At 34.3% G+C, this 25,891-nt stretch overlaps 3 non-coding genes across 3 annotated transcripts; 1 reads left to right on the plus strand and 2 right to left on the minus strand.

The window, feature by feature from the left end:
* Positions 1-3,120: 3,120 nt before the first annotated feature.
* LOC128034422 (small nucleolar RNA R71) lies at positions 3,121-3,227 on the minus strand. Its single transcript, XR_008190547.1, has one exon. It is a non-coding gene; the product is annotated as a small nucleolar RNA R71 (small nucleolar RNA).
* Positions 3,228-13,415: 10,188 nt separating this feature from the next.
* LOC128034281 (small nucleolar RNA R71) lies at positions 13,416-13,521 on the plus strand. The gene has a single exon (XR_008190411.1). It is a non-coding gene; the product is annotated as a small nucleolar RNA R71 (small nucleolar RNA).
* A 6,237-nt stretch (positions 13,522-19,758) lies between these two features.
* LOC128034245 (small nucleolar RNA R71) lies at positions 19,759-19,865 on the minus strand. Its single transcript, XR_008190375.1, has one exon. It is a non-coding gene; the product is annotated as a small nucleolar RNA R71 (small nucleolar RNA).
* Between the last annotated feature and the right edge of the window lie 6,026 nt (positions 19,866-25,891).

The following is a 25,891-nucleotide window of genomic DNA, read 5'->3' on the forward strand; positions in this document are numbered from 1 at the left end:
CTAAAGATCTATTTGCTAGTTGGACTATCATATTCGTGAGTCTTCACCTATTCCTAACATCTTGAATATAGATTTGGGTGTCAAGTTGATGCTCGCTCCTAAATCACATAAAAATTTACCATAGTAAGATTTTCCAATATTACAGGGTATAGTAAAGCTTCTAGTGTCCTTCATTTTTGGAGGTAGCTGGTTTTGTAAGAATTCACTGAACTCTTTCATTAATGCTACAGTATTGAACTCACTAAGTCTCTTCTACTTGGACAAAATTTTGTTCATGAACTTGACATAATTGGGCATCTGTTGTAAAGCTTCTACCAATGGTATTTTGATATGAAGCTGCTTTAAAGCATCCAAAAACTTTTTGAATTGCACCTTCTATTTTTGTTGCTTGAATCTTTGAGGATAAGAAGGTATTGGAACTTTGGCTTGGATCGAACAACTTTTTTGAGGAATTGTATTTTCATTTTAAGGAGTTAGCTTATCAAAATTCACTAGTTTAGATTTTACCTCTTCAGACTTTTTAACATTTGGCTTTTCTAGTGTAGGAATTTCAATTGTCTGTTAATTTTCTTCTTCCTTGGCAGGCTCATTCTCAACCTCAACTACCTTAGGTTCCAAATTTCTACCAGTAAGCGGAAAAATATATAGGATTTTTCCTATGTAATTTATCACCTTTTACTTAAATATGTTGTTAAAACTAAGTAATTGTTTAATAAATTAATGAAATATGTGAAAATATGAAATTAGGACATAGAAATTATTAAAATGTGATTTTATGCTTTATTATATAGTTTTCATTCAATAAATGACTTATTTTATATTAATTTGAATATATTATATTTTTTAAGACATAAAGTGGGCCATGCATGATTAAATTAAATAATAAAATATAAAATTATATTTAATAATTCACTTTAAAATATTTCATTAATAATTTGGGTTTTTAATTAATGAATTAAATTGGATAAATTTTATTCTTTGGTCCTCTAATTTGTTGATTTATTCTGGACAGGTCTGATAGCTTTGTTGGATTACAAAACCGTCCAAATTGGAGACCAAGTCAACCCTAAAATTTGGTTGCACATGGCTGTCCATAAACCCGCTCTTTGGTTTAATCGCACAAGGTCCTTGAAGAGTTGAAGAAATTAAAGATTTACCTGAAGATTTGCACTTGACCGACTCTCAGTCCTGAGTTGTTGTGACACTCAAATTGACCAAAAATCAAGGAAAAATCAACTCAACTTGCTCAATTTATGGCCGACCACCCATGGAAGATGCTTCAAAAGATGAAAACTCCTATTTTTAGCAAACTATCCCCCTCTCCTTACCTATAAATAAGACCCTCTCATTCCTTCATTATCATCCCTCAAGCATCATTCTCTCTTAGCCTTTTCCATTCCTATGCCTAGCATCATCTCTTCATAGAGATTTTAGCAATTAAGTCTCTTAAAGAACCCTTGGTCGGCCACCTTGGAGAGCCATTAGCAAAGGAGCAAAGCAAAGGAACGAAGGAGCCTCGTCAGTCAGAGTCTTGGGTGACAACCACTCTATATTGGATTCAATATTCTTTTTCTTTAATTAAAAAAGATTTTTCTATGTGTTTTTTGTTCTTATTTACAACAATGTTAGCTTAATTTTATTTCAGCTAGGATAATTGCTTTGAGTAAATAATATTTATTTGATTCATCCTTATAATGTTTGTGCCTCAATCGATCATGTTTTCAATTAAAATCAAGTTTGTATTTCGTTCATACGTGATTGAAATGCACCTGAATTAGTTGAGCAATCTTGACAGACGATGACTAATGGACACATAATTGAAATGTGCATGCTCAATTTAGATCCTGACCTGATTAAATTGAAGGTTGCATAACAACTCTGACCAAGCTCTGTTATCGCATAATTTTTAGATTTGTGTGATTAAATTATTTCAAATCTGACATGTCCATATTACCTTACACGAATGCTAAGAAACCCTTAGTAAATAAGGATCAGTAAAATGCATATTTACTAAGTAAAGGATTCCAAAAGGACCTAATGTGGTTTCCAAACTCATGAAAGATCGAGTTGCCATGAAATGTTTTTCCGAATGTTATTAAGCATGTTGATAATAAATTGAGTTTGATTATAGTAACTATCCTAGTTTATTTATGTTATAATTGTTGCAAATTGTGTTTAATTTTACTAAAATCAATTTCATTCATATAGTTTGCATACTTAGGATAATTTGCATTAAGGATCATTGCATTTAGTTTAATATATTTTAATCACTTCTCAACTATATTGTGTTTTCATTTACCGAATTATTACTATAATTTTACAAATTAAGTGACTTAGCACAAATACAATCCCTATGGAGGCGATAACTCGATACTTACTTATTACTTGATAACGATTGTGTACACTTGCACAAACCTACGCGTTACAAGTTTTTGGCACCGCTGCCGAGGATTGTCAACTGTTGCCATAGTAAATTTTTTTTCGTGAAATTATTTATTTTCAATTTGATTTATTTCTAACATTACTAACTTATTCTTTTTAATTTTTGTGATTTTCTTTTCAGGTGTTTATGAGCATAGATCGAATTATTGATTTACTCCTGTATACCCTAAAATTAAGTGAACTTGCAGACAAATAAGACGTGAACGAATAGCTCAAAGACAAGTCGAGATGGGCCTTGGGAATCAGAATCAAGACCAAGGTAATGAAGCCGATCATGTACGAAATCCTATCCTCATTGTCGATGATAGGGATCGATACATCAGACAATATGCTGTACCACTTTTCAGTGAGTTAAACCTAGGAATTAGAAGGTCAAATATTGAGGCAACCTAGTTTGAATTAAAACCAGTGATGTTTCAAATGCTACAAATGGTGGGCCAATTTATTGGTATGCCCACGGAAGATCCACATCTTCACCTTCGATTGTTTATGGAGGTGAGTGATTCATTCAAGGTAGCCGGTGTGACTGAAGACGCACAGAGCTTGAAGTTGTTTCCGTAATTGTTGCGAGATCGAGCATGAGCATGGCTCAATTCATTGCAACCAAGTTCCATATTTACATGGTAAGAATTAGCAGAGAGATTTTTGGTTAAGTATTTCCCACCTAACAAAAACACTAAGTTAAGGAATGAGATCACAAGTTTCCAACAATTAGATGATGAGTCTTTGTATGAGGCTTGGGAGTGATTCAAGGAGTTACTTCATAAGTGTCCTCATCATGGGATTCCTCATTGTATCAAGTTGGAGACATTCTATAATGGTCTCAATGCAAATACAAGATTAATGGTAGATGCTTCTGCGAATGGTGCAATTTTCTCTAAGTCTTATAATGAGGCTTATGAGATCATCGAGAGGATCGTGAGTAATAACTATCAATGTCCAACAAATCGAACAACTTCAAGAAGATGTGTAGCTGAAGTTCATGATATTGACGCCCTCACTTTGTTATCAGCTCAGGTATCGTCTATTTCCTCTATGATAAAATAGTTAACCGCTAATAGTACTAAAAATTTTGTAGCTCAGCCACCAAGTTTGTTTAAAGTAGTTTCATGTGTGTACTGTGGGGAAGGTCATTCTTTTGAGAGTTGTCTATCAAATCCTGAGTCAGTGTACTGTGAAGGGAACCAATATCAAAATAGGAGTGGACAAGGAGCCCAGTCCAACATCTACAATCCTTCATGGCGTAATCATCCTAAATTTTCTTGAAGCAACCAAGGAAATGGACCGAATAACAATATATTGCAGCAAAGACCCAACCAATCTCAAGGGTTTAATCAGCAAGCTCCAAAACCACCTCAAGCTGAGGCATCAAACAGTTTGGAGAACTTGTTGAAAGTGTACATGGCAAAGAATGATGCTTTGATCGAAAGCCAAGCAGCAACATTGAAAAATTTGGAAAACCAAATGGGTCCATTAGCTACGGAGCTACGTAATAGACCACAAGGAACCTTGCCGAGTGATACTGAGAATCCAAGAAATTTGGGTAAAGAACATATCAAGGTAGTGGCATTGCAAAGTGGTAAAATTCTAGAACCCCAATTGATTGATGTCGAAGATAAGTCCGTTGAGAAGAATTAACCAGCTGTTGAAGTTCCTACACCAAAGGAATCAGAATCTGTAAAGTCTGACAAGGTAAACCCTGAATTAGTGAATACATATATTTTAACATCTTCTTTGGATGCAGATTTACCTATTCAGATGTCCAGTTCAACCGAAAGTTCCATCACCTCCATATCCGCAAATATTGAAGCAAAACAAGCAGAAATAGGAGGTGCAATTCAAGAAGTTTTTGGATGTTCCGAAGCAGTTACACACCAATATTCTATTGGTGGATGCTTTAGAACAAATGCTGAATTATGTGAAGTTTATGAAGGATATATTGTCCAAGAAAAACAACTGAGTGAGTATGAGATTGTTGCCTTGACAAAGGAGTGCAGTGCGTTCCTGCAGAACAAATTGCCACCAAAATTGAAAGACCTAGAAGGCTTTACTATACCCTATAACATTGGTGAATCTTACTATGGTAAAGCTTTGTGTGACTTAGGAGCGAGTATCAACTTGATGCCTAAGTCTATTTTCAAGATGTTAGGGATAGGTGAAGTAAGACCTACAATTGTAACACTTCAGCTAGTGGATCGATCTTTAGCATATCCCGAAGGAAATATTGAGGATGTTTTGGTAAGAGTCGATAAATTTATTTTTCCTACTGATTTCATTGTCTTAGATTTTGAAGCAGACAAGGAAGTGTCGATCATCCTTGGGAGACCTTTCTTAGCCACGGAAAGAACGTTAATTGATGTGTAGAAATGAGAACTTACCATGCGAGTTCAAAACGATCAGATAACTTTTAACATTCTTAAAGCAATAAAATTTCCCGATCCGGTAGAGGAGTGTTCAGTTATGGAAGAGATAGAAACCTTGGTTTCTATGGAAAGCAAATTTGAAGAAGATCCATTGGAGAAAGCCTTAGATCTTGACCCTTTGGAGGATGAAGAAGGTGAAGAAAACATGGCTTGGATGGAAGCTAATCGGAAATTTTATTCAGTCCACAGGGTTTGAACCGTTGGAGTTGGAAGTTAGAGAATTTGTGCAACCCAAGTTGTCAATTGAAGGACCACCTAAACTCGAACTAAAGGTACTTGCTTCCCATTTGAAATACATTTATTTAGGTGATTGTCCTACTTTGCCTGTGATTATTTCAGCGAAACTGACGAAAGATCAAGAGGAGCAACTAATTGTTGTTCTAAAGAAATTTAAGAAAGCAATTGGTTGGACCATAGCTGATATTCGAGGTATAAGCCCTTCTTTTTGCATGCATAAAATCATTTTAGAAGAAGGTGAAAGAGCTCGAATTGATGGGAAAAGGAGGCTTAATCCTATTATGAAAGAAGTTGTGAGAAAGGAAGTGATCAAATGATTAGGTGCAGGAGTCATCTATCCTATTTCTGATAGTTCATGGGTAAGTCCGGTGTAGTGTGTGCCGAAGAAAGGTGGAATCACGATTGTTGAAAATGAGCATAATGAGTTAATTCCAACAAGAACTGTTACCGATTGGAGAATCTGTATTGATTACAGAAAGTTGAACAAAGCCACTCGGAATGACCATTTTCCGTTGCCTTTTATGGATCAAATGTTAGATTGACTGGCAGGTAATGAATTTTATTATTTTTTAGATGGCTATTCGGGATATAACCAAATAGTTGTAGCCTCGGAAGACCAACATAAAACAACCTTTACTTGTCCATACGGTACGTTTGCTTTTAGGCGAATGCCTTTTGGTTTATGCAATGCACCTGCAACTTTTCAACGATGCATGATGGCAATATTTACTGATATGGTTGAAAATTTTGTTGAGGATTTCATGGATGATTTTTCTATTTTTGGTAACACTTATGATATCTGTTTGAGTAATTTGGCTAAGGTACTGAAGAGATGTGAAGAGACGAATCTTGTCCTTAATTGGGAAAAATGTCATTTTATGGTAAAGGAAGGGATTGTCTTAGGTCATAAGATCTCAATAAAAGGAATTGAAGTTGATAAAGCAAATGTGGACGTAATTGAAAGATTACCGACCCCAATGAATGTGAAAGGAATCAGAAGTTTCTTAGGCCATACCGGTTTTTATCGAAGATTTATCAAAGATTTCTCGAAAATTTCTAAATCGTTATGTTTGTTGATAGAGAAAGATACAATGTTTGATTTCAACAAAGCATGTTTGGAAGCTTTTGAAGAGTTCAAGAAGTGGTTAATCTCAGCCCCAATAATCGTTACACCTGATTGGAACTCACCTATTGATTTGATGTGCGATGCAAGTGACTATGCCGTTGGAGCTGCGATAGGTCAAAGAAGAAATAAAGTGTTTCACCCTATTTACTATGCAAGTAGAACTTTGACGGGAGCCCAACACAATTATACGGTAACCAAAATGAAACTCTTTGCTATAGTTTTTGCTTTTGACAAATTCTGCTCATATCTTATAGGTACCAAAGTTACAGTATTTACTGACCATGCGGCCATTAAATACTTGCTCAGGAAGAAAGATGCAAAACAAAGGCTAATTCGTTGGATACTTTTACTCCAATAATTTGACCTTAAGATCCAAGACAAAAAATGTGTCAAAAATCAAATAGATGATCATCTGTCGAGGTTGGAACAAGATGAGGTAACTCAGTCATGTGTACCTATCAAAGAGAATTTCCCAGATGAACACTTATTTGAGGTAAATCGAATTCATGAAATACCCTAGTTTGTTTTTTTGTACTAATTAAGAAATGACATACCAACAAAGGAAAAGATTCCTTCATGATAGTCGGTATTATCTTTTGGAGGATCCGTTTTTGTTTAAACAATGTACATATAATATAATCGAAAGTGTGTAGCTAAAAGCGATATTGCTGAGATATTGTGTCATTACCATTCATCACAAAGTGGGGGACACTTTGGTGCTTCACGTACTGCAATAAAGATTTTGCAAGCAGGTTTCTTTTGGCCTACACTATTTAAAGATACTTATGCTTATGTGAAAAACTGTGATAAATGCCAAAGGACTGGAAATATATCAAGGAGGAATGAGATGCCCTTGACAAACATTTTGGAGATTGAATTGTTCGAAGCATGGGGCATTGACTTCTTAGGCTCATTTCCTTCTTCGTATGGGAACAAATACATCTTAGTTGTTGTGGACTGTGTATCCAAGTGGGTTGAAACTGAAGCATACCCTACAAATGATGCTAAGGTAGTCATGCGATTCCTACATAAGCACCTGTTTACATGATTTGGGACACCAAGAGCTATTATTAGTGATGAAGGTTCTCACTTTGTGAACAAATGGCTTAAGTGGTTGCTTGAAAAATATGATGTGAAGCACAAGATTGCTATTGCCTATCACCCCAGTCTAATGGGACAGTTGAAAGAGTGAATCGCGAAATCAAAGGTATCCTTGAAAAGGTAGTGCGCCCTAGCAGAAAAGATTGGTCTCGAAGGCTCGATGATGCATTCTGGGCCTATCGAATAACATTTAAGACTCCGTTAGGAATGACTCCTTATCGGTTAGTCTTTGAAAAGGCATGTCAGTTGCCAATCACTGGGCTTTGAAGTAGTTGATCTTTGATCTTAAGCAAGCTGGTGAGAGAAGGATGTTACAACTTGATGAGTTGGAAGAGCTGAGGTTGTTTTCCTATGAGAATGCCAAAATGTGTAAAGAAAGATCAAAGAGATGGCATGATAGTCATATACAACCTCGCGAGTTTAAAGAAGGTCAGAAGGTTTTCTTGTTTAGTTCAAGGTTGAAGTTATATCCTGGGAAGCTTAAATCCTAATGGAAAGGACCTTATACCATCTACCGAGTTTATCCTTATGGAGCTATTGAATTATACAACAATTATGGAGGTACGTTTAAAGTTAATGGTCAACGTCTCAAACACTACTGGGATGGTGAAGTTGAGCGAACTGAATCCTTGCTCAAATTAGCAGACCCTTAATTTTTATGAACTCATTTTGTAAATAAATAAATAATTAGAACTTATTTTCTTATCTTATAACATTTAATTAATTTTGTCTAAGGAGATTGGAACTTAAGCGGGACCATTATGACCCTCCAACCTTTCATGGGAATTAATTTAATGTAATTTGTTAAGAAGAAATTTTCTAATTAAGAAAATTTTAAATTTCATTTGTTCTGTTTAAATTTTAAATTTTATGTTAATAAAGGGGTTCAAATTTGGCCCAAGTACTAATCAATTTTTTAGTAAGATACAGTCTGAGTTTGAGGCCCAAGAAAGCAAAAAGGAGGAAAATCCATGCCTTTTTGTCACACCCATTGCTTGCCGCCCAAGTAACCCTAATCTAGCTAAATTTTTGCTACATGTTGCCCTAATTTTTCCCTATATAAACCCCTCTCCATTTTACTAATTTTCATATCCCTCAAAGCAATTTGCTTACACCCTAAAAATTCCTAAATCTCCCTTTTGTGCCGTCAACCTCAAATCCATGAAGAAACCCTAGTTCTCTTCCCTTTTTCCCAAAATTCCTTATTTCTACCGCAAAGAGATTGCCAAAGCACCACCATTGTTGACGCATATCGTCATCACTGCTGCACCATCCTTGCTGTTGCAAGATTTTTTTTCGAAGCAAGTTTTACCCACTTTTTATTTCTCTTTTCTCTTTTCTGCAGAAACTTTGCCGAATTTTCGGGAAAAGATACCATGTCTAGAAAAAGAACCAGATCTTCAAAGACTACTCCTGAAAACCGATTTTGATCGATGAAGAAGTGAAAGAGAGATTTGATTAAATCTTCAAGCATCAACCTATGATGCCGAAAAAAGGTTTTGACTTAAAGAGTAATGATTTGATGATTGTCCTTATACCAATTAGAAACAAAATTAATGCTCTCAAATGGGAATGATTTTGTGATGCTCGTTCACTTCCCAATGATGAACTAGTTCGAGAATTCTATGCTAGTTTGACTATGCAAGATGCTATTGAAGTCATCGTTCGAAAGAAAAAGGTACCTCTTACTTCTAAGTCCATCAATGATTTGTTTAATTTACCTGATGTTGAAGAAGATGAGTACTACCCTATGATGAACAATATCAATTGGGATTTTCTTTAACAAGTGCTTGATGTTGTGACAAATCCAGGATCCCAATGGATTATAAGAAAGTATGGGAGTCATTCTTGTCGAAGAGAATACTTAAAACCAGTAGCAAAGGTATGGTTTTATTTCGTTCGCTAGAGCTTTATGCCTATCTCACATAGTTCCACCATCTCGATGGAGTGAATGCTTTTGTTAGATGCAATTTTGACAGAAAAATCCATTAATGTTGGAAAAATTATCCTCAAGGAGATTCACAATTGTACTAAAAAGAAGGTAGGAAGTGCTTATTTCCCATCATTAATCACTTCACTTTACTTAAAGGCTCGTGTTAAAACACAAGCAAATCTGAAGGGGTGTTATGTTCAAGGATGCATTACAAATTATGATCTTGAAAGATTAGTAGAGAGGGTGCATGAACTGAATCAAGGCGAGCAAGAAGAGCCAACTGAGCCAGATATAGAGGAGTCAATAGATGGAACTGAAACTAAAGCTAATTCAGTCGCAGACACTGAAGAGGAAGAATCGATAAGGAACCGAACATTCCTGAACCAAGGGTTGAGCCAAAAGAAGAACCAGTCAAGCTAAGTGTTGAACCATAATATACAACTCCCATGCCGACTTCTGCAAGTACTTCAAGGAAACTGGAGTTCTCAATTTTAATGGATATGTGCAAGTTCATGCACAATCAACAACAAACTTATTGGAAATATGCAAAATTAGAGATGACTCAATTGAGATGCAAGTTCGAAGATAGAGCTAAAGAAGACAAGGGAATAAGGAGATGGAGCTAAAGAAGACAAGGGAAAAGTATATGTGGGATTCTTGTCCTGTCATTTATTTAATTATTTTTAGGTCTTTAGGAATTTATTTTTTTCGTAATTAGGATTTAATTTCTACAAAATAAAACATAGCAAGCATGAACAAACTTACCACTTCTTTAGAAAGAATAAGACTAAGTGATGTGGTAATGGCAATGAACATGTCTAGGATTGGGTTATTAGGGAAGACTTGGTATTTAAGTAGTCTTAATGACTCACCTCTCTTTCTTTACAACCCTACTTGATGTTCAGTTTTCATTCATTACTTTGTTCTTGCAATGAGGACATTGTTTCTTTTTAAAGGGGGTAAGGCAAATAAATTGCTCAAACTTTTAAATTTTTTTTCAAGTATGCTTCAATTATTTCTTTAATAAGTATGTTTTAATAAATTAATGTTTAGAGATTTTTTTTTGTTACTGAGATATTTTGTATGCAAGTATGAATGATGATTTTATCGAAGTGAAAGTATGTTATCATGAAGAATGGAATGCTTGTATGATCTTAGCCTTAGTAATGTTTGCCATGAAAACTTAGCTTCTTTTGAGATTAGAGATGCATGAAGGTTTATATCTTTAGAATTGACTTAGTAACTTTCTTGAGGCGAAATCCTAGGGGACATAAAAATCTAAAATGATATAGGCACTATTTCTTTGGACCGTTTGAGCCTTTTCAAGCCAACCCTATGATATTAGACGCTTGAAACTGTAATTTTGAGCTTACAAGCCTATTTTTGCAATGAACCTACATTATAAGCCAGTTACCATCTTTTTAAAATTATCCTAATTTGGTGCACCTATCTTAACTAAAGTTGTCTTGGGAATCAACATTTGAGGAAATTTTCATAAAGATGTATGTGCTCATGCTTAAAAAATAAGCGAAGAAAAGTTTGCTCAGTCTCCAAAAAGGAAAAATGTATGATCTTGAGTTCAAAATAAGTTTGGGGGTGTTCCAAAGGTTCACTTAAAGAAAATGATTTGATTACGAGAAAACCAAGACAAAGTTAAAGGTTAAGATTTTTAAAACCGAAATGTCCCATCTCTTAAAATCCCTACCTTTAACTCAGCCCCATTACAACCTTATAAAAGATCTATTGATTTGATGATTATGTCACCTACATTATTAGAGAGGAAGTCCTAAGTTCAACATATGAAGATCATAAATAAGCCTTGTGATTGTTTGCTTAATTGATAGGAAACTATGTTGAATGAAGAATGTTATCTATGGTTGTGACATACATGCAAACTATGATTCATGTTGGCATATTTTGAAGCTTAGTATAATCTTAAGGAATGTTTGCATATGAATTACTTGTTGATAAAGAAGATCGATAAGCATGAAGTTATTAATGCATGATTATGGGACAAAGATTGATGCTGTGCATAAACATTACTCGGGACGAGCAATGATTTAAGTTTGGAGGTGTGTAAACGAAAAAATATATAGGACATGGAAATTTATCACTTTTTTACTTAAACCCGTTCTTAAAACTAAGTAATTGTTTAATAAATTAATGAAATCTGTGAAAATATGAAATTAGGACATGGAAATTATTAAAATGTGATTTTATGCTTTATTATATAGTTTTCATGCGTTAAATGGCTTATTTTATATTAATTTGAATATATGATATTTTTAAGACATAAAGTGGGCCATGCATGATTAAATTAAATAATAAAATATAAAATTATATTTAATAATTCACTTTAAAATATTTCATTAATAATTTAGGTTTTTAATTAATGAATTAAATTGGATAAATTTTATTCTTTGGTCCTCTAATTTGTTGATTTATTCTGGACAAGTCTGATAGCTTTGTTGGATTACAAAACCGTCCAAATTGGAGACCAAGTCAACCCCAAAATTTGGTTGCACATGGCTGTCCATAACCCGCTCTTTCGTTTAATTGCACAAGGTCCTTGAAGAGTTGAAGAAATTAGAGATTTACCTGAAGATTTGCACTTGACCGAGTCTCAGTACTGAGTTGTTGTGACACTCAATTTGACCAAAAATCAAGGAAAAATCAGCTCAACTTGCTCAATTTATGGCCGACCACCCATGGAAGATGCTTCAAAAGATGAAAACTCCTATTTTTAGCAAACTATCCCCCTCTCCTCACCTATAAATAAGACCCTCTCATTCCTTCATTCATCATCCCTCAAGCATTCTTCTCTCTTTTCTCTAAATTCTCTTAGCCTTTTCCATTCCCACGCCTAGCATCATATCTTCATAGAGGTTTTAGCAATTAAGCCTCTAAAAGAACCTTTGGTCGACCACCTTGGAGAGCCATCAGAAAAGGAGCAACGTAAAGGAACGAAGGAGCCTCATCAGTCAGAATCTTGGGTAACAGCCACTCTGAATCAGGTTTAATCTTCCTTTTCTTTAATTTAATATAAAGATGTTTGCTATATGTTCTTTGTTCTTGTTTACAATAATGTTAGCTTAATTTTATTTAAGCTAGGATGATTACTTTGATTAAATAATATTTATTTGATTCATGCTTATAATGTTTATGCCTCAATCGATCATGTTTTCAATTAAAATCAAGTCTGTATTTGGTTCATACGTGATTGAAATGCACTTGAATTAGCTGAGTGATCTTGACCAGACGACGACTAATGGACACATAATTGAATGTGCATGCTCAATTTAGATCTGACCCAATTAAATTGAAGGTTGCATAACAACTCTGACCAAGCTCTGTTATCTGCATAGTTTTTAGATTTGTGTGATTAAATTGTTTCAAACCTGACACGTCCTTGTTACCTCACACGAATGCTAAGAAACCTTTAGTAAATAAGGATCAGTAAAATGTGTATTTACTAAGTAAAGGATTTCGAAAAGTCCTAATGTGGTTTCCAAACTCATGAAAGATCGAGTGGCCATGGAATGTTTTTTCGAATGTTATTAAGCATGTTGATAATAAATTGAGTTTGATTAAAGTAATTATCATAGTTTATTTATGTTATAATTGTTGCAAATTGTGTTTAATTTTACTAAAATCTGTTTCATTCATATAGTTTGCATACTTAGGATAATTTGCATTAGGGACCATTGCATTTAGTTTAATATATTTTAATCACCACTTCTCAACTATATTGTGTTTTTATTACCGAATTGTTAATATAATTTTAAAAATTAAGTGACTTAGCACAAATACATTCCTTGTGGAGACGATAACTCGATACTTACTTATTACTTGATAACGATTGTGTACACTTGCACAAACCTACGTTACAAGTCGTAAACTGTTTCAAGATTGAAGAGATAGGAGATACCTGAGCTAAAAGTTAAGTAAGGGCGTCTACTTCATGCAATCCAGCTACTCATTTTCCTGAAGTTGCTCAATTTTTCGATCATTGGTAATTGTTACCAACTATTCTCTCAATGATCTCGTAAGCCTCATTATAAGAATTTAACAAGAGATCATAGAAGCACCTACCACCAACCTTGTGTGTGCGTTAAGACCATTATAAAATGTCTCCAATTGGATGCAATGTGGAATCCCGTGGTGAGGGCATCCACGTAGTAGCTCCTTAAATCTTTCTCATACCTCATATAGGGACTCTTCATCCATTTGTTGAAAAGTCGTGATCTCGTTCCGTAACTTAGCATTTTTACTAGGTGGGAAATACTTTACCAGAAAGTGTTCAGCTAATTCTTGTCATGTTGAAATTGAATGTGGTGACAATTGATTAAGTCATGCTTATGCTCGATCTCGTCACGAGTATGGAAACAACCTCAATCTCAACGCGTCTTCAGTTACACCAGCTATCTTAAAGGAATCACTCACCTCCATGAATAATCGAAGGTGAAGGTGTGGATCTTCTGTGGGTATTCCACTAAATTGGTCCATTGTTTGAAGCATCTGAAAAATCATAGGTTTCAATTCAAACTATGATGCCTCAATCACCAGTCTCTTAATTTCAAAATTAAGTTCATTAAAAAGGGGAACAATGTATTGCCTTCTAGCTCGATCCCCATCATCAGCATTAAAAAGGGGCACAGCTAGAGCGTTATCCTGGGTGTATTGGAATCTGGCGGTATCCTGAATATCCATCCAGGAAGCAGTAGCACTCTTTTTTCGCCAATCTATCTAACATCTAATCAATAAATAGAAGCAGGAAATGATCTTTCTTAGTTGCACCATTCAATTTCCTATAATTGTAACGCATAGGTTTGTGCAAGTGTACACAATTGTTATCAAGTAATAAGTAAGTAAAAGAGTTATTGTCTCCACAGAGACTGTATATGTTAATAAATAATTTGAAAAATTAAAAATTTACAAGTTGGTCAGAAAACATAATAAATTGGGGTGAATGATGTGAAATTAAAATAATTATCTAGATACAAATTTACTTAAATGCAAATGAGATGAATAATGCAATGGGATGGCCTAGTAGCAAATTCACAAGCTTCAACAAGAATAACACGAATGAGCTAGAACGATTACAACATTTGGCTCAATTCATCTTTCTTCATGTTTTACAATGTTTTGAAAAATATTACATGGCAACTTGATCTTTCATTAACTTGAAACCAGTTATAAGTCCTTTCGAAATCTTATACTTAAAAAATATGCATACTATCATGATCATATTTAACTAAGGGTTTCTTAGAGTTTATGTAAAGTAACAGGGACGTGTTAGGTTTGAAACAATTTGATCATACAAATCTAAAATTTATGCAATGTAATATAACTCGCTCGAGTTATTACGAACCTTTAATTTAATCGGATTATGATATAAATTAAGCATGCATCTTTCAATTATTGCATCCATTAATCATCATATGGCTAGGATTGATCAACTAATTTTAATGCATTCAATCACATTTTAATAAATGAAATACATGCATAAGTTTAATTGAAAGCATGAACGATTGAGGCACAGAACATCATAAACATGAATCAAATGAACTTCGTCAAATTAATGTAATCATTCTAGCAAAAAAAAATTAAGCTATCATTGTTACTGAAAAAACAAAAAAACAAATTGCAAGCATGTTGAATAACGAGAGCAAAAATAGATAATAAGGAAGAAAAACTCTTAATGATTTTGTGGGTTCTCCAAACCAATCGTGATGGCTTCCTCCGATCTCTGTGATTACTTCTTTGCAAAATGCTCCTCAAGGTGGCTATCCTAGAGAGAATTTTATCAAGGAATTGCTAGCTAAGGGGAATACGGAGAATGAATGTCTTTATACGTGAAAAGGAGAAGAAAGGAGATGAGACAATGTAAACTAAGAGATGAACGGGGGATGAGGGATGGTGAAGTGAAATGTGGTATTTATAGTGGATGGAGGGCTTGAGAGGTTGTTGAAGATTGCTTGAAAATCCCTTGATTTTCTCATTCCTATTCCCGACCATGAATTGTGGGATGCATGGTTGGGAAGTTGTCGATTTGTTGACCTATTCTCCCCTAATTCATGGAATGGGTTGGACGATTTTGGTGGTGGAAATTGGGTGATAATTTTTTATCTTTTTGCAAGTATAAGGACCTCAATTTAATTTTCCCAAAACATGACTTTTGGATTACTCTTGATGCTTACTGAATTTGGGCTTCTCTTCCCCTTGATGGACGGTTTTGTGATCCAATTTATTACACAATTAGATTTCATTTCAGCAACCAAGTTCAACTGGGTCAAGTTAAAATTTCAAAACCCAATCATGGTCTAGTCATCCATATGACTTGTTCATGTGTGACATTTAGTTTGCTTCCATGTTTGTCAATTACATAGTCTCACTGCAATATATTAAGCACGTTATTAAGCATGTAGCGATATCACTTAATTTTATTCAAAATTAACTATAGAAATGAATAAAATTTAAAACTTGCTAAAATCATGCTCAATGTCTTAACATGAATTAAATTCATATAATTTGCTAACAATATACTCAAAATTTGCTCAAATATTAAGTAAAAAGATGTGACATAAGTCTATATTATTGAGACTTATCAATAATCAATACAAGCTCTCCATCCTGTTACCGTCCGTGCTGGAACGAGTTCGTTCTTTTCATTTTTTAACTTTGTTAGACCACCTTCCTTTGGAATGTATTGTGTTGACTCACTCATTCGCTGTCGGATACAAAAGTTTTGCGTCCAACCACTTCCGCAACACTTTTTCACTACTTCCTTCGTTGCTAGATTAAGTTGCCGTTGTGCATCTACCGCTGGTTGTTTGCCTTCTTCCAATTGTATTTTCTGTTGACAAAAAATAGAGTTAATTCCTTTTGTATCAACAATTCTTACCCTTTTGTGTGCTTTTAGGACTTCCAACAGTGCCTTTTCGTGTTTAAATGATAAATGAGCTGTTATAATTATAGGTAGTGTGTTGTTTTCCCTAAGATATCCATATTTCAGATGTGTCAGAAGTTGTTTCAATTCCAAGTTTCGTGGCTTAATAATTGATGGAACCATCTTGTTCAGGAAAGAACCCTCTGTGTTCAATGGTTCCTTGCACTATTTCCACCAGTCTATCTGATAAATTTGTTCTAGGTGATTTCTTGTTGCCTCTTCTTCCATCTCTTCTTCCATCATATCCCTCAGATCAGATGTGTTTGAGTTATCATCTACTGACTCATTGTCTCTTAATTCAACTAGTTCATCACTTAAATTATTCCCCTCTATTTTAAAGACAACTGCCTCAGTCATTGTCATCAACGTATCTATTGGTTCAGGCTCTTAGATCTTCCTCTAGGTATGATCATTGCTGCTTACTTTTTCCACCAGTACAATTATTTCATGAGTTGATTTAGTCAAAACAATTCCTCCTACGATGATGTCAAACTAATGTCGACAATTGTAATCTAAGCCCCCATAAATATGTTGCAATTGGATTGCAAGATCAACACCTCCTCCAAACACTTTCCAAAGAATCATTTTGAATTAGTCCCAAGCTTTTCCCAATGTTTCTGCTAGGCTTTGTTTAAATTTCAACAATTCTTCATATGTACTCAGAATGGTAGGCATAGGTACAAGTCTCCACAAAACCAACTGTACAAATTCTTCTTATGATGTTATGGTGGCCAATGGTAATGCTTCCAGCCATTCCTTAGCTTGACCTCTAAGTGCAAAAAGGGATTACCTATAGCTTAATTGCTTCGTTGAAAACTATTGAATACCTTACTGTACTAGGGATCTATTTGAATCATTGCAGGTGTAACGCCCTAACTTGATCCGATTCACTGGGTTCAAGTCTCGTATGTTACCACATAAAATCGTTAACGATTTAACAAAACAGTTCACAATTTCTCATTTCTCTAATTATTAACATTTTCATTGATAACTTATCATAGGAAAACAAAGGAAGTATTATAAAATAACTTGTTACATCAGACTTGATATAGATCTTTACAAAATAGAAGTTTATTTAAAACACACTCATGAGGCGTACTCCTAACTACGCCACAAATCCACTATATGCATAATATCCTACTTCGCCGTTACTCAGGTGCACTCTTGGTATAGTCCTTCTAGCGAAGTCTCATCCCAAATACCAGAAAAACATCAACAAACCTTGTAAGTACAAATTTACTTTGTGAGTTTTATGACAACAATACCTTGATGAATACTTTGCATTTATATTTGAACTACTGTGCACCAAGCATTCCTCTGTACCATTACTTCTGACGGATACCACTATAGTTTTATCAAACCATTATACGTTAACTATCATGCCCTTACCATACTCACATCTTCCTTATCTAAGTAATTGAAGATCCTTCCAAATATCTAAATCTTTTTGTCACATATTAATTTCTTAACAGATGATGGGTGCTAAAAGTAACATGTTTTAGCCTCATTCTTAATGATTTTTTGGGTGATTATTCAATGTAAATAATGAATTTTATGCTCCTAATCCTTTAACTTCATGTTTTTATACTTAGGAGAGTATTTGGGAGCAAAAGGAGCAACAAACGAGTGAAAATTGGAAAATTAGAGCGAGGTACAAGGGCCACACAGGCTGACCCCTTCCACACGGCCTGTCATATGACCATGTGGCAGGCCGTGTCAATTTCACAAATTTGGACCCAAACAGTGGAAAGACATGATTTTTAGGTTTTTCAGACATTCTAAGACATATATATGTCAAAAAAAGAAGATAGGAGTGAGCCATCATAGGATACATGTGGCAGGCTGTGTCAATTTCACAAATTTGGACCCCAAACAGTGGAAAGACGTGATTTTTAGGTTTTTCAGACATTCTAAGACATATATATGTCAAACAAAGAAGATAGGAGCGAGCCATCATAGGATAGTTAAGAAAAGAACTTGAAAAACACCATTGAAGTCGATTCTGAAGCAAATTTCCATCAACATTTAAGACTCCAAGTTGATTTCTTTGAAGATTATCATGAGTTTCTTTATTTATTTTGGTTATACTATCTTTGGGATGTTTTTATTTGCAAGCATGAACTAATTTTCTAAATATCTAGGGACATGAACCTTATGATGAATTTTGTCTTTTGATTTTTATTTTACACAATAAATACTTTGATCTTGTTCTCAATTATGTGTGCTTAATTCTTGGTTTGATATTTTTGAATTATTAATCCATGTTTTATGTGCTTAAATCAGAGGAGGAATAGACCTTGTTTAAGAGTAGATCTAGCGTAACTGAGTGGAGTTGCATGTAATCCTAGAAATAAGATGACATAAATCTATCGGATTAGATTCAAATCTAATAGAGGAATCCATAGAACAAGTTAGTGCAATAATAGGGGATTTAATTAGAAAGAAAACTCAATTAATCAACCTAGAGTTAGTTGCTCTTATTCTTGAAAATATATATTAGCATAATTTAGGTATCTCTATAGATCAAAATTCTAAGCAAAGAAATTGTGCAATTTAGATTGATAATGACAAATGAAATCCAAGTGAATTCTTTCATGGTTATTGTTTTGCTTCTTAGTTATTACTCGATTATTTTCCTAATTTGTTCTTTGTCATTTTCCTAGTTAAATAATTTAGTTAATTTTAGTTTTTAATCAATCACTCGAATTTATCGGTTAAATAACAGAAAGGCGATAATTACTAGTACTTTTAGTCTTCGTGGGAACGATATTTTTGCTCACCGTAACTATACTATTAATGGATAGGTGCACTTGCCTTAGTAAGATTTTAAGTTGGCTTCGTGGACATTAAGTTTTTGGTGCCATTGCCGAGGACTAAAATATTAGGAAAACTTTATTTCTATTAATTTAGCTATTTTTTAATTTTTTTATTTAATTTTTACATTTTAATTTTTTGTTTGTTTGATTCTGACAGGTTCTTTTGGTTTATGACTAGAGGAAACTCATTGGAACCGTTAATTTTTTACAGTGAGATTGAAAGGACTGCCCGTAGAAATCAGAGAGAAGTTATAGAAGTAATGCAAGATTAGTAGATTTTAATAGATGATCAAGAGCAAAAGGACATTACTGTGGAGATGGATGATAATCAAAATAATCAGCAACCTCTTGCATGTCCGGCTCCTTGGACTATGTATGATTATGCCAAACCTACTCTGATTGGGGCTGAATCGAGTATTGTCAGAGTTATAGTTGCTGTAAATATTTTTTAGATCAAGCCAAATACAATTCAGATGGTACAACAATATGTTTAGTTTGATGGGTTGCAAGATGAAGATCCAAATGCTCATTTGGCTAACTTTGTAGAGATTTGTGACACTTTCAAGATCAATGGTGTTATTGATGATGCCATACGCTTATGGTTGTTCTCATTTTCTTTAAGGAGCAAGGCAAAACAGTGGTTGAATTCACTTCTACAGGGTTTTATCATGACTTTGGATCCAATGAGTGAGAAGTTTTTGTTGAAATATTTTCTGTCAACTAAAATAACTAATTTAAGTCATGATATCTCTTCTTTTGTTCAATTTGATATTGAGACTATTTATGATACATAGGAGAGATTTAAGGATTTGTTAAGAAGGTGTCCTCACTATGGACTACCTTTGTGGCTCCAAGTTCAAACTTTTTACAATGGTTTGAACCCTTCGACTAGAAAAATGATTGATGCAGTAGCTTGTGGAACATTGAATAACAAAAACACCTGAGGCAACTTAAGAGTTTATTGAGGAGATGACACTGAATAATTATCAGTGGCAAGTTAAAAGAGTAAAACCTACTAAGGTATCCTGAGTTTTTGATATTGATGCAGTTTCTATGTTGGCAAATCAGATTGAAGCTCTTGGTAAGAAAATTAATGGTTTGAATTTCCTAAGTAGGTGAATCCAGTGATGCAAATGGAGCAGGGATGATTAATTCAAAATATTCACTCTTAAAGTCTAAAATGGAGCATGAGCAAATCAATTTTATGGGTAATAATTCTAGACCTCAAAATAATGCCTATAGTAGTAGTTATAATCCAGGATGGATGAATCATCCAAATTTTTCTTGGGGTGGTCAAGGAAATTAAATGTCACAATCCCTCCGAGTTTTAAGCAACCTTATAAGCAAGAAAAGAAATCAAACCTTGAGTAGATGTTAGCTAAACTTATTTTGGTATCCCACACTCACTTTCAAAACATTGAAACAACTCTAAAAAATCAACAAGCATCAATTTAGGGACTTGAAAATTAGATTAGACAACTTGCTAAACTAGTTTCGGAGAGACAACAAGGTAGCTTACCTAGTAACATTGAACCCAACCCAATAGAGCATGTAAAAGTAGTTACGATAAGGAGTGAGAAAGTGTTGTCTAAACTGGAAAAGAAGTTGAAACAAGAAACTAATGAGAAATATGATACGGTGGAAGAAATTGAAAAAAATTCAAACACCGGTACTTAAAGAATACAAACCACCAATTCCATATCTGACAAAGTTGAAGAAAGACTGCATGGATGAACAATTTGGTAAATTTCTTTAAATTTTTAAACAATTACATATTAACTTACCTTTTGTTGAAGCTATTTTGCAGATGCCTAAATATGCAAAATTTTTAGAGGAGCTGTTAACAAATCAAAGGAAGTTAGAATAGCTATCCATTGTGGAACTAGACGAGGAGTTCTGGGCCATTCTCCAAAACAAACTACCCACTAAGTTAAAAGATCGAGGAAGTTTTACTATCCCTTGTTTTATTGGTAGTTTAAACGTTGAAAAAGTATTGGCTGATTTGGGTGCTAGTATTAATTTAATGCCTTATAAAATGTTCAAGCAACTTGGTCTTGGGGAAGCAAAACCCAATAGGATGAGTATTCAATTAGTTGACAGATCTATTAAATATACTAGGGGAATTATTGAAGATGTACTTGTGAAAGTAGATAAATACATATTCCCTATTAATTTTGTTATACTTGACATGGATAATGATATTGAGGTGCCTTTACTTTTAGGACGACCCTTTTTAGCCATTGCTAGAGCTATTATTGATGTGGGTAATGGTAAACTTCTGCTTAGGGTAGGTGATGATGAAATCATTTTTCAAATATTTGATGCCATATGACTTTCTAGTGATCCAGATGATTCCTATTATTTTATTGATTCTATTGATCATGCTATTAAGATTCATTGAAGGAAATTGTTCATAAAGACACATTGGAATTGTTAATTGTTCAAGGTGAAGAGGTCGATGGAGATAATTTTGTGATAAGTGAAATGAAAATTAATCTGGATGCTAATGAGTCTCTACTAAGACAGAAAGATTTTGAGGCCATTGAGGTAAGTAAAGAATTGAAGTTGAAACCCTCTATTGAAGAACCTCTCAAGTTGGAGTTGAAGCAATTACCGAATCATTTGGAGTATGCATTCCTTGGAAATAATTCTACACTGCCAGTGATTATTGCATTAGACTTAAAGCCGAATTAGAAGGATGAGTTATTGCAAGTACTGAAAGAACACAAAAGAGCTATAGCCTAGAAAATTTCTGATATTAGAGGGATTAGTCCTTCTTGTTGCACCCATAAGATCTTAATGGAAAGTGAGTATAAGCCATGTGTGCAGGCTCAAAGGAGGTTAAATCCCAACATGAAGAAAGTTGTCAATGCTAAGGTAATTAAACTTTTAGATGTTAGAGTTATTTATCTTATATCTAATAGTACTTGGGTGAGTCATGTGCAGGTTATTCCTAAGAAAGGAGGCATGACTGTTGTGGCTAATGAGAAAAATAAGTTGATTCCAAAAAGAACACTTACAGGATGTAGAGTTTGTATTGACTACAAAAAGCTGAACGATGCTAGAAGGAGAGACCATTTTTATCTATCGTTCGTGGATCAAATGTTGGAGAGGTTATCTGGTCACATTCACTACTGCTTTTTAGATGGACTTTCTGGTTGCTTTAAAATCCCGATAGTTCTTGAAGATCAAGAAAAAATGACATTTACATGTCCATATCGTACGTTTGCTTACCGAGGAATGTCTTTTGGATTATATAATGCCCCTGCTACTTTTCAGTGTTTCATGTTAGCCATCTTTGATGAACTCATGGAAGACATTATGAAGGTATTTATAGACGACTTCTCGGTATTCCATAATTTTTTCCATCTTTGCATCAAAAATTTAAAACGAGTTTTAATGAGATGTGAGGAAATGAACTCTGTGCTTGATTGGGAAAAATGTCACTTCATGGTTCAGGAAGGATTGTTTTGGGTCGCAAAATTTCTAGTAAATGAATTGAGCTTGATAGAGAAAAAATTGAAACATTCGAAAAACTACCTCCCCCTAATTCAGTTAAGGCTATCAAAAGTTTCTTAGGCCATAATGGGTTCTACAGATGATTTATTAAAGATTTTTCTAAAATAGTGAAGCCTTTAAGTAATTTGTTAGAAAAATATGTGTCATTTAATTTCAGTAAGGAATGTTTAGAGGCATTTAATGTTCTTAAGGAAAAATTAGTCAATGCCCCGATTATGGTTGCGCCTGATTGGAATTTACACTTTGAACTAATGTGTGATGCAAGTGATTTTGCAGTAGGTGCAGTCCTTAGGCAACAGAGAGATAAGCACTTCCAACCGATCTATTATGCTAGCAAGACTTTAACAGACGCATAAGAGAATTACATCACTACAAAAAAAGAATTACTAGCTATGGTTTTTGCATTTGATAAATTTAGACCTTATTTAATATTGTCTAAAGTTATTGTGTACACTGACCACTCCTCTCTTCGCTACCTTTTTACTAAACCAGATGTAAAACCTCGACTTATAAGGTGAATTTTTTTGCTATAGGAATTCGATTTGGAGATTAGAGACAAGAAATGAGCTGAAAATCTTGCAGCAGACCATCTCTCAAGGCTCGAGAATCCGCATCTTGAGAAGCCTAATGAAGATGTGGTAAATGACTGATTTCCTAAAGAACGACTCTTTGCTATAATTGTTTCTAAAGGCCAATTATTTGCAAATATTGTGAATTACTTGGTTGCTAATGCTTTACCAAAAGGTTTAACTCATCATCAAAAGAAGTGATTCCTTGCTGATGTGAAAAACTATTTTTGGGAGGATCATTTTCTTTTTCTTGTGTGTGCAAATCAGGTGATTCAAAGGCATGTTATGGTAGTAGAAAGGAATAAATTTTGGAGCGTTGTCATTCGGGACCAACGAGAAGATGCTACAGTGGGATTAGAACAAAAAATAAAGTCATTAAATCAGGTTTTTATTTGCCCACATTGTTTAAAGATGCTAAAAAATATGTTTCTGCTTGTGATAGATACCACAGGATAGATAATATTTCCAAATGTGATGAAATACCTCAAAGTTACATGCTTTCTTACAAAATTTTTGACATTTAGGGTATTGATTTCATGGGTCTGTTTCCTTGTTCTTATGGTAATAAATACATACGGGTAGCGGTAGATTATGTGTTGAAATGGGTTGAAGCTCAAGCTTTACCAACTAATGATGCTTGGGTGCTAGTCAGATTTCTTAAAAAACTTTTCTCTCATTTTGGAACACCTAGAGCAATCATTAGCAATAGGGGTACACTTTTTTGTAACACTCAATTTGATAATATCCTTAAGAAATATGGTGTTCGTTATAGAACAACTACCCCATATCATCGTCAAACTATTGGTCAAGTTGAAATGTCAAACTGAGAATTGAAATGCATCCTAGAAAAGGCCGTAGAGACAAATAGGAAGGACCAGATGTAACACCCCTAACCCGTCTCTGTCGCCGAATTAGGGTTACGGAGCATTACTATAAAAATTAGTAAGCAATTAACATCATAACATTTAAATAAATTAAACATAGTATAAATCATTCAATGACATGCATTTTGTCCCTAAACGAGCCTTTGAGGCCCTAAAAATAGCTTAGAAGCAATTTGGGACTAATTTGAAACAAACTGAAAGTTTAAGAAAAAGTTGCAAAAATTGGAAAACAGGGGTCACACGGCCGTGTGATATCACCCTATCACTCTAGGCCATGTGATGTCACCCTAGGCTGTGTGATATCACCCTAGGCCGTCTTTTCCAGGCCGTGTGGTAGGCCGTGTTACTCACTAACTTGGAACACTAAGAAATCTAAAATGACACATGGTCGTGTCTCCAGGTCCTGTGTGTTAGACGGTCGTGTGACAGCTCATGTCTCAGGCCGTGTGGACCCAAAATTTACCTAAAATCGAGCCATTTCATAACCAATTCATGCATAACTAACCAATCCACTTGTGCACAGTTTCAAGGGACTTAAGCATCACTCAAATACACATAATGATACCATTTTTAACAACCTAATTCACCTAACCAATATGACATAAAAAGGAACCACAATTGCATCCAAACATCATTTACCTAAACATGTCAAAATTTCCATATTTCTAAGCATAATAGCCTAGTTCAATTAACTACCAAACATATCACAAATGACCATTATCAAGCCATTACAACCATACCAAAAGAACATTATATACATGCACTTAAAAGTGACCAAAATGACATAATTTGGTAAGGCATTGTAGATCACCAAATAAAACATAAACTTCAAAGCGTAAACATCCCAAGTCACCATTAACACATTCTCAAAATACCATTACAAAACAACCTATACATGTCATTATTAACCTTGGCCAAAATACACAAAATCTACCAAATTAGTTGTATAGTGTGATAGGTCTCCGACGAGCTTCCAACCGATCGAGCTTTCAATAATCTATAAAATAAAAAAATAACTACATAAGCAACAAGTGCTTAGTATGCTCGTATAAACTTTAAGCATAATTTACCACTTCAATAAAACAATTTCATAGATTAAGTATAAACCATTACTAATGCCATAAGCTTAGTAAAAGCATGTACGACATCATCAAGTTCACAACTTAGTATACTTGTTCATGATACATATGAAATCAACCATAGGATATGTAGTTTACCATATATGTACATAACATTTAACTCATCAATGTTGCCATAAGCTCATGCTTCATTTAATTTGCATACTTACCATTTCATTTCCATTTTCTTACCCTTTGAACCATCTAGAATTACATCGAATACTTAAGAAAGCTCACACATAGTGTGCCTTTACATATAACTGTAACCTTTCTTTTACATCAATGCTCACACAAGCTGTGAAATGGGCCTACTCACACGAGTTGTGGGACGAAATGTAAGCTACACGATGCTGCTCACACGAGCTATGGAGAATCCGCAACAAATGCAGGACCTCAGACATTGGTAGGACATTCAAGACCAATACCCGAAACATGAAATCCCTAATGCATTGTCATTTGTATCCTAGGAATTCTTAAGGTTCAACCAGGAATCGTTATCCGTCAATTCATCATGGCATAAATACATTTTTACTCAATTTCGTTTATATCACAACAACATAATAAACATTTAAATTTAGCTAACATTAAAATGATTATAGTCCATACAAACTTACCTCGATACTAAAGTCGTAGTAGTAAAGTCGACTTAATCCGAAGCTTTGGCTTTTCCCTGATTTAAGTTCGATTGTTGTTTGTCTTGATCTAAATAAATAATTTCATTCCATTAATTACTTCTAGAATTCAATTTAATCCATAATTCATATTTATGCAAAA

The sequence above is a fragment of the Gossypium raimondii genome, chromosome 10 (assembly GCF_025698545.1).
Source record: "Gossypium raimondii isolate GPD5lz chromosome 10, ASM2569854v1, whole genome shotgun sequence".
Classification (NCBI taxonomy): domain Eukaryota; kingdom Viridiplantae; phylum Streptophyta; class Magnoliopsida; order Malvales; family Malvaceae; genus Gossypium; species Gossypium raimondii.